Here is a 10,440-nt window from a genome sequence, read left to right as displayed (position 1 = left end):
ATTACTGAAGTCAGTGGAGTTAATCCGGATTCACACCAGGATAGCTGCAAGCAGAATCTGGTTTCTTGTGCTTCTTTCTTTCTATTGTGCTTCATGTGCAGTTGAAAACTGTGAGGTTGGCGTACCTGTTCCTGTTTAGCATTAATAGCCAGGCGAGACCCTCGATCAATATGGAACTCCTTAGCATCTGCCTGGGATTTAGCCAGTGTTGAAATGAGGCCATGTCTTCTCAAATTACTGCCAGCTGGATGGATATTTGTGTAGATGAACTCTGTGAGGATGTAAAATACAGAAACAAGCCTCCATTAGAGAGTCAAAATCCAGGCTTGCCTATTAATTGACCCAGAGTTAGTGATTAATTCCTTGGGGAGCAAACAGCTGTGCATCTCTCTCTCTCTTGGTATTATAGAGGCCGAACAATTTGTGAGTTTACCCTGTCTAAGCTTTATACAGAGTAAAATGGATTTATTTGGGGTTTGGATCCCATTGGGAACTGGGTGTCTGGGTGCTGGACACAGGAGCACTTCTTAAGCTGTTTTCAGTTAAGTCTGCAGGTTCGGGGGCACATGGTTCAGACCTGGGTTTGTGTTTGTAGCAGGCTAACGTGTCTGGCTCAACAAGACAGGGTACTGAAGTCCCAAGCTTCCAGGGAAAACGGGCTCAGAGGTAGTCTCAGCTCATCAGGTGGCAGTCCCAAGGGGTCTCTGTGACCCAACCGGTCACAGGGGTATAAAAGGGTGTTGCAGGTGCGGGATACTCTGGGGGAACTGTTTGTGTGGATAGGGTTCCTTGGGGAGGGGGAAATACGTGATGTTGTAGGAGGGGGTAGTGTGTGCGGTATGGTAAAAATTGGGCCTACACATGTACCCTTATTGTGCGTGCAGTGTGAAAAGAGAGGGAAAGTTCATAAAGTCTCACAATATCCTGTGAGAACAAAGTTTAAAACAGGGTGACAGACTGAATTAGTCCAAACAAAAAGACCTCCTATTGTAACTCCAGGCCTGTGCCTTGTTTACCAAGAATGATCTTGACAGAGCGTGAGACATGAAATTGATGAACTAAAATTGGTGTGTTGGAAATTAAACCTACATGGTGGCCAAAGGAACGAGGGGATGGGCTGTTCCACCCATCGCCCCCTTTTGGGGCCCTTAAAGAAAGAGTTTGGGGAGAAAAATTTGGCTCCTGAAGTGAGCTTCACTATCGTGGATGTCACCCACACTGTCACTGGGACCCTGGGTCTTCTTTGTCCTAATTCTGAGATGTCCTGTGTCAGAGAGAGGGACCTGGACGATGTCACCACTTCCACCAGCTCTGGCTGAATCCTTGACACCAGCTGAGGTGTGAGACTCTCCCTTCCACCCCTCCATGTGTCATTTTCCTTGCCCCCATTTCTTCTGTTTCTTGTATCTCTCTCTCTTCTTTTGCCTTTTAGCAAAAAGGTGTCTGGTTTAGCCGGCCAGGCTTGTATATTTTGCAACAGGCTGTAAACCTGTGACCAGGAACAGGCAGCTAAATGCAATGCCCTAAACAGCCTGATGCCACTACAGGTTTGCCAGGTCTTGGAGTGGCTGATCAGACCATGCGCTGCGCCTGTTTTTCCACTCACTGATGTTGCGAGTGAGAGTCAACCCCAGAGACAGAAGCGGCATTTTCCATCTTCACAGTTCTTTTCTCTCCCCTTGTGTGTGTGTTTGTCTCCTTATGAAACAGGATTGGACTTAAACAACAGCTCCAGCCCATCTCAAGGAAGGCCTTGTCTACACTATGCACTAAATCGGCGGTACTGCGATCGATGCAGTGGCGTTGATTTAGCAGGTCTGGTGAAGATGAGATAAGTCAACGTGAGAGAGCATTCCCATCAACTTAATTAATCCACCTCAGTGAGAGGTGGAAGCCACGTCAATGGGTGATGCTCTCCCTTCGACACAGCGCTAATGTGAAGACACCACATTAAGTTGATATCAGTTACATCGACTTTGATGATATAACTGATGTAGCTTAAGTAGCGTAACTTACATCGACTTGTAGCATTAGTGCAGGCTGGGCCTTCTGCTCTTTTCCCCTAAAAGAAGCATCTTTGATACCGGCCAAGAGACTGTCAAACAAGGAGTTAAGAGCTCTCTCCAAGGAAAGGGAACAAGGGATGCTGTTAAAATGCAAACTTTATTGAATACTTTTCATTTCAGATGCTTTAAATGTTTTTCCTTTTTCCTGTATCTCTAATAAAATGTTAAGAAGGATTTTTAATGGTGCGTTTGCCATTGGTACTAAGCAGGCTGAAGTCTCTGTATATCAAACCTGGTTTAAAACTGTTTCATGTTGGACAGTGACTGGGTTACGTTAACAGCTTTGGCTCATATAGTCCATGTAAATTAATACAATTCAGGGGGAATGGTGTAGAGTGGGAGGGAAATTCCATGGGAGTATTAAGAGGGCGCTATGTGGGAATTGTAGTGGGAGCGGGGGGGGGGGGGTTGCAGTAAAGGAAAGCCGTGGAGGATTGTGGTGCAGATGTTGAGGCGAATGAGGCATCGGGGGCACTGTGACACTGAGCCAGGAAGGGTTAAGCAACTTGCAGGCTAAATGACTCAAATTCTACCTTTAAAGACATATTGGGAAAGGATATAAATAGGAATTAGGGCTATTCCTTATAAATAGTTAGCAAAGCCATGTTAGATAGACAAGAGCTTTGAAATGTAGACTTGTATTCATAAAGAATTGGAAGAAGACCGTGACTGTAGTAGTCTATGTTTACCTATATCTTGTTAGAGGTTAACAATGTAACCAGATGTTTCCTGTCTGTCACTATCTCTATTGATTAAAAGACAGAAAGGGAATGTTAACATTTAGATGAACTGTGAATGTGGTAATATCATTGTCTTCTTTCCTGTTTGAAGTATGTAATAAAGTCCATGTAAGTGATGGGAGATGGACAGCTGCCTTATGCTAATCCATGTAGCTAATTACCAGTGATGCTTAGGAAATAGGAGGTTACTTCAAAGCCACAATGCTTCCCCTATTATTCACCTGCTGTCAAGAGGCTGCTAGAGAACTATAAAAAGGACTCTTGGGCCCTGATCCTGTTATTTCAGATCTGCTTAAGCTTCATCAAGGGAGGTTTGAGTTGCAAGACTGGGGTCCCCAGCTCCAGACTGGGTCACATGGATATTGGACTATAATTTATGGAACTAATTCTGAAAGAACTTTTTGCAACTCTGAAGCTCACCATCTCTACTGTGAACTTACCTAAGAACTCAATTCATACCTGTATGTATAATGATCTTTTAACCAATACTCTCTCTCTTTTCTTTTTCAATAAATTTTAGTTTAGTTAATAAGAATTGACTATAAGCGTGTATTTGGGTAAGATCTGAGCTATTCATTGATCTAGGGGGTAATGTGTCTGATCCTGTGGGATTGGTAGGGCTTTTTATACAATGAACAAGATTTTCAGTAATCATCATATTTTACTTGGCTGTCTGGGTGGGAGCCCAAGGCTGGGTTGCTTTAAGGGAACCATAGGCTTCTGGGTAACCAGTAAGGTATTGTAGAAGCTGTTTTGTTGATGGCTTGCTAAATCTAAGTATTAGAAATAACCACCAGTTTGGGGGATCATTTGCCCCATTCTTTGCAGTTTGCCCTGATTGAGCAATCTCAGTGTGCCCCCAACCCCACCAGCACTCTGGTCACAGGCACCATGAGGCTTGTAGGGTGGGGAGTGGAGGTATGGAGGGGAGGTCATGAGGTTTGTGTGGTGGGCAGGGGGTTATTGTGGCAGTGGGTACCGTGGGAGGCAGTTGTAGGAATGGGGTGTTGCTGGAGATGGCTGTCCTGTGGGGGTATGGTAAGAGAGAGGGGGGCTTATTGTGGGATGGATGTACCATGGGTGTAGCTCTGGGGTGTCATGGAGGAGGGGGAGTGCAGGATCAGGTCCCCCTTGTAGGTCATCAGAGATTTCGACTGAGCCTTGTGTAGTGGCTCCCCTGCCACTACAGAACCAACCCACTCATACACACAGTAGGCCAGTGGTTCTCAAACTAGGGCCACCGCTTGTTCAGGGAAGCGGTGGCCAGTACGTCCCTCGGCCTGCGCCTCTTCCCACAGCCCCCATTGGCCTGGAGCAGTGAACAGTGGCCACTGAGAACTGTGATCGGCCGAACCTGTGGATGCGGCAGGTAAACAAACTGGCCCGGCCTGCCAGGGGCTTTCCCCGAACAAGCGGCAGCCCTAGTTTGAGAACCACTTCTGTAGGCATTCCACTAGTGCCCAAGGAGGATGTTTAAACAGAAGCTACTAAAATTAGGCATTTCTAAATAAGCAGGTCTAGATAACTTGCATACAAGAGTTTTAAAAGAGCTGGCCGAGGAGCTCATTGGAATGTTAATATTGATTTTTCAAAAAATCTTGGACATTGGGGAACTTCCAGAAGACTGGAAAAAAGCTAAGGTTGTGCCAATTTTTAAAAAGGGTAAACGGGATAACCTGGGTAATTATAAGCCTATCAGCTTGCCATCAAGATAATGAAGTGGCTTATATGGGACTCAATTAATAATGAATTGTTTCACTCTATTGAGCCCTGACAACTAATCATAGGAAGGATTATGACTGGAAGAGAATGGGACGGAGATGGGCAGGGGTTGCAGCCTATGGAGTGTTGAGTACGGGAAGGCGTGTTGCTGAGGTGATGGGGGACATGGGCCTTGCATCCTCACCCTGGGGGAATTGGGCCCTGGGAACCAATACCTCCGGGCTTCTATCTCTTTTAAAATAAAGTGGAGGCCAGGTGGGTGTGTCCCACACAAACAAAGAGGAAGCCAAAGGGAAGTTGTGTAGCAGCAGGAGCTATAAACCCTGCCTCTATCCAGGGCATCTGTAGTGTAGGGCTGACCGCCTCCTGAGGAACAGGGGTAAAAGCTGTCCTGGAGAGGGCTACAGCTGGGAAAGGAAAGGCTGACTGGGGAAGCAGCCACAGCTGAGGCCATGCCCCAATCAGGCCACAGCTGGCCCTATAAAAGGGCTGTGAGCCAGGCACTTGAGAGTCTCTCTCTAGATGTTGAGAGGGATGGGCCTGGCTGCAGAGCAGGATACCTAGACTGGAGCAGAGCTGGGGGAAGGCCAGAGGAGCTGGAGAGCTCCAGCCTGGAAACCCCCCAGGCTGCAGGCCTCGTTAAAGGCCAAAGAAAGGTACTGGGGTTGCTGAGGGCAGCCCAATGGTAGGCAGAGGCAGCAGGTCCAACCCCCCCTTGCCTATGATGAGTGGCCTTTACACTGCAGTCTGCCCCAGTGAAGGGGGGCTAACGGATGACTGGCAGTGGCCATAGACTGAGGCGAGGTGGGGATAGAGGGGGTAGGGGGTTCCCTGGGAAGATCTGTGAGGATACTGCCAGAGGGCAGCACCCCAGCCTGAAAGGGGCACCAGAGTCCAGGAGGGACTCAGGCCCAGTGGCAAGTGAGACACTGGCCTGTGGAGGGCGCTCCGGAGGCTGGAAACACTAACACTCAGCAGGAGGCGCCGCAGGGTGAGTCCTGCCCCATGACAGCATCCAATAGACTCACTGAAAAGACATGGTTGACAGCCAGAGTCACCTATGCAGTGTAGGGTGGTGTTGGAGTGGCAGGCGGCTGGCCAATGGCAGTGACAGGCATGAACTACCCTTTACAGCTCCACACCCCTCCCCCCCAGCCATGGAACTTTGAAGTGAATCCACCTTGGCAAGCTGTGCGGAGACCCTGATTGGCAGAGAGCAGGAGACAGACAAGCGGTCTCAGCCTATAGGGCGTCGAGTAGAGGGATGGCTTGAAGCACCTTGCTGAGGTGAGCGGGAATAGTGGCTCTGGTGCTGCTGTGATGTGTGTGTGGGGGGAGTCCATGTTCCTGGAAGCAGTGCTGGGGGGGGCACAGGCCTAAGGGGGCAGAAACAGTGCTAAGGGGTGTGTGGGAATGGAGCTAGAGGGGAAGCACACAGTCCTGAGTGTGCGTGTGTGAGCCATCCTGAGGGGGGGGGGGTCTCACGGTCCCGAATGAGGGTGGGAGCCATGCTGAGGGGCACACAGTCCTAAGTAGGGGGGCAGCAGTGCTGAGGGGGGCGCACGGTCCCGAGTTGGGAGGGGGGGACCAGTGCTGAGGGGGGCACACGGTCCCAAGTTGCGGGGGGGGAGCAGTGCTGAGGGGTCAGGTGGCCCTGAGTTGGGACTGGGGGGACAGGACAGTGCTGAGAGGTCAGGCGATTCTGAGTTTATGGGAGAGCAATGCTGAGGGGGCACATGGTCCCAAATGGGAGGGGGGCAGTACTGAGGGGTCAGGCAGTCCTGAGTAGGGGGGCAGCAGTGCTGAGGGGAAGCGCATTCGGGGGTGGGATACAGACTGGACAGGAGCACTACGGGTGGTAATGTGGCATTATGTTGGGGAAACATCACAAACAGGATTCCTAACACAAACCATGAGCAGAAGACCCACCCACAAATAAGTCTGACAGTGTCCTTTTCCCCTCAGGGTCTTAAGTCCAGCAACCCAACAGTTACCCCACCCACAGTTTCTGTCCTTGGTCAGTGCAGCCCTCAGAGTTCTAAAGTTCCTCTGCAGAGTTTACTTCCCAGCCTGGGTGGAAGTGCAGGGAGGTATGGGGGGCATCTTACACGGTTCGCTGTTTGGGTTGACAGCCGATTGCCATGCCTCTCCGTAGGGTTCTGCTGCAGTCTTCACTGCCAGCTGTTCCGCTATCCACGCCTCTCTGCTAGCTGCTCACCAACTTATCTTCAGCTCGCCACTTTAACACAGCTCTCAGCTCTTACTAACTTCAGCTCTTTAATGATTTTAGCTAGTAGTAGGGGAGCCTCAGTGCTGGTGCACCACCAGCCCAAAGCAGATCTAATGCTTAGACCTAAGTATCAGTGATTTCAGCTTTGCAGCATGTAACAAGACTCCTAGTAGAGTCAAAATTAGCTTTTGCCTAGTGAGTGCTCCTTAGTTCAGGGCAAGTCACTCTGTCATAAAATGCCAAGTACAGTTCTACTGGCCTTGATTCACATAATTAGGGTAACAAGTAACAACCCTTTATTACTCCTGCCCCAATAACAAAGAGACTGGGGATCCTGCAACAGCCAAAGTGACCGTTTGGGCAAGCAGTCCCATCATGCTAGGCAGGGTGGTGTGCCCATGCAAATAAGATCAGCCCCTGAAGTCCTTTTCCACAGCTCACCACCAGATGTCAGAGGAGAGCTCATTATGACTCTGCTTACGCTCTGGAGACCTGTGGCCTCAGTACCCGGAGAAAGACAATTACCATACCATCTCTAAAATAGAGGCACCAACAAACTTTCTGTACTGGGCGCAACAAAACTCTTGTTTAGGGAGTTTTGCCCAACTATTGGTACTGACAATGTACCTTGGACACTCCTCCGTGGTACCAAATGAACCCATGGTACTGCATGAGCTCTGGTACCCTGGAGATCTGATGGTTGGGGAAGAACCACAATCCCCATTACTTGGTACCAGGACCCCGGTATCGAGCACATCCCGGCACCCAGAATCGCTCTTGGCACCGGGCTGTAGACTGCCAATACCCCAGTAAGCACCACCCTTACCCACTGATGAGTCTGACACTAGCCAGGAGGTGATCATTTCCCTGGCCCCTCATCGTGGCCCACCATCACACTACAGGGGTCCTCCCCAATTCCATCAAGCCAACCTACAATCACGGTACGGGCCCCCTGAGGTAAGCCCCCCGCCCATGCTCACCTTCCTCCCTCTCCCCCACAAGGCTATATTGTAATTCTTGGGTGACGTATACACACATATCGCGACCGTCCCCAATGTCTCTCAGGGAGAGTCCACCACATGGTTTGCTACAGCCTGTCTGTCCAGAGCACCTGAACCAGGGCAGGAGGAAGCTTTTTCAAAACAGGAAAAAGAACCCAAGGAGGAAACTACCCCTCCAGCACACTTCTCCTTATCTCTACCAGATGAGGCTGTGCTGCCCACCCCTCCTCACTAGGGGAAAATTTTAAGAACTTTCTGGATCTTAACAAGGGGATGGCAGAAAAACTGCAGATTCCCCTACATGAAGTGGGAGATACACATCATAAGTTGGTGGAAATTCTGTACACCACCTTGTCATCTAGAATTGCCCTCCCAATTAATGAGGTGATTCTAGACCCTACTAGTCATCTGGCAGACACCAGCCTCCATTGCACCAACCAGCAACAGAGTGTAAAAAAATAAAAACAACAAAACCCCTACATCTCTGCCCAAAGAGGCAGACTTTGTTTTCAACATCCGCAACCCAACTCCATCATAGTGGATGTGGTTAAGGCATGAAGTAAGCAATATAATGCCAAGTCAACTCCATTCGATCAGGCTTGGCAAGATGATGTATTCATCAACATTACTGTTTAGAATCATGAATTATCAAACTGTAATGGACAAATACAATTTTATTAATTATGGGAAACCCAATGTGTTTCTGGAACATTACTGGAGACACAAAAAGAACAGATTCAGACCATTCTTAGAGATGGTCAGTTAATAGCCAGACTGGTCCTAGAGACAGCACTGGGTGTAGCTGTTACAGCTGCCCGCCCAGTCTCCATGACCGTGGTACTGAGGCGGGTTGTGGGGTTTCTTTTTGGCTACACCTCTCCAGATTGCCCAAAGAGCTACACACTTCCAGTTTGAAGGGCCAAACTCTTTGCCAAGAAGACAGATTTTCTCTCCATGTCCTGAAGGATTCTCAGACCACGTTACACTCTTTAGGAATCTAGACAGTGGGACAGAAGAGAAGATATACCTCTCAACCACACCACAGGTCACAGTCTTCTCAATACCCACCATCTCAGTGCTGTTATGAGCCACAATGTAAGAGGACCAGGGCTCAAAAGTGGGAACAGTCTGCAGCCCAGTCTTTGACCTCTCAAACTGCCTCTTATAAGCACTTTTGATGAGCTGGTCGAGGGCCTACACGATGATACCTTACAACATCTATATACCTGTCACGCCACTCAGAAGTCACCTTGCCCTATTTAACAGCAGTTAGGACCAGCTCTAGAGCAAGGAGATTGATTTCTAGCTCTGAGCCTACAAGGTGCCTATTTCCATATCTCAATACAACCATCATACAGGAGATTTCCTACTGCTTACCGTTGTGGCAGGATCATTATCAGTACAGACTACTCCACACAGGATATTCTCCAAGGTTCTCTTCACTGTAGTGGCATATTAACCACAGTACAGTGTCTGGACTTTATCATCACCAACTTTGATGCAGTTCAAGCAAGAGCATTCCTCTCGCTACCCACATTCACCACCCTGGGACACGTCTCCCTAATACGCTGGGGAGCTCACCTACATAACCACAAGGTTCAGGACAACTGGCCTTCCACAGAAATGACCTTCCATATCACTCTTTTGGGGCTAAGGGCTGTCAGGAATGCCTGTGCACACTTTCTGCTTTTCATCAAAAACAACTCACAAAAGTCATGATGGATTTAATATTACCTGTATGTTTTGTATAAATCGCCAGGGGGCTGCCAGATCTCCCTCCCTTTACAAGACAGCACTCAAATTTGGAATTGATGCACCCATCACAACGTGCTCATCTCAGCTGTCTATGTACCAGGGATACAGAATGTGACAGACAGCAGTCTCAGTCAGAATTTTGTCACAACAATGAGTGTGTACTGAACTCAGAGGTGCTTCAAGATATATCCGCCCTTTGGGGAACCCTGGCTATGGATCTCTTCACTACTTAATGGAACAAGAAAGGTCTTTGTTACTGCTCCAGGGCCAGCCTGGGGAAACATTCACTGGCAGTTGCCCTCATCTTCCCATGGGACAGGGCCCACTTGTATATCTTTTCCCAGTTTCCTACTCTATCCAAGGTTCTGTTGAAAATTCAGTGAGACAAAGCGAGAGTTATTCTGATTGCCCTTCTTGACCATGACAAGTCTGGCTCCCTTACCTAACACAGATGGCAATATGCCCTCCTGTTTCTCTTCAGCCCATTACTCACCCGCTCTCTCAAAACAATGGGTTGACCCTTCATCCCAACCTGTGGGTCCTCCGCCTCCAGGCTTAGCTCCTTCTTAGTTCCAAGGCGTAGAGGAAGAATGCTCTGATAAGCTGAAAGATGTGTTGCAACACAACCAAAAGTCGACCACTCGACATACTTACCTACAAAATGGAAATGACTCCAAGTTTGTGTCATTCCAAACACAGAGACCCAACCTCATCTTTCCTCCCTCTCATTTTGCACTACATTTTAAACTCTGACTCAGCTCCCTTAAGGTTCATCTCGCAGCGAAAATGTCCTCCCACTCGGTGTTTGCTCACCCACTAATGTGTAGATTCTTTAAGGGCATTGGGAATCTCTTCCCACATGTGACACCACCCGCTCCAGCCCCTGGGACTTTAACTTAGTTCTCAGGGCTTTAGCTAGACCTCCC

General features: G+C 48.7%; 1 long non-coding RNA gene across 1 annotated transcript; it reads left to right on the top strand.

The window, feature by feature from the left end:
- The first annotated feature begins 5,123 nt into the window (after positions 1–5,123).
- LOC120391469 lies at positions 5,124–8,762 on the top strand. The gene is made up of 3 exons (XR_005591344.1): positions 5,124–5,184; positions 5,663–5,815; positions 8,643–8,762. It is a non-coding gene; the product is annotated as an uncharacterized LOC120391469 (long non-coding RNA).
- Positions 8,763–10,440: the final 1,678 nt, after the last annotated feature.

This window comes from Mauremys reevesii, linkage group 25 (genome assembly GCF_016161935.1).
Source record: "Mauremys reevesii isolate NIE-2019 linkage group 25, ASM1616193v1, whole genome shotgun sequence".
In the NCBI taxonomy this organism is placed as follows: Eukaryota; Metazoa; Chordata; order Testudines; family Geoemydidae; genus Mauremys; species Mauremys reevesii.
The sequence above is the reverse complement of the archived record's forward strand: the minus strand, read 5'-3'. Positions and strand labels throughout refer to the sequence as shown.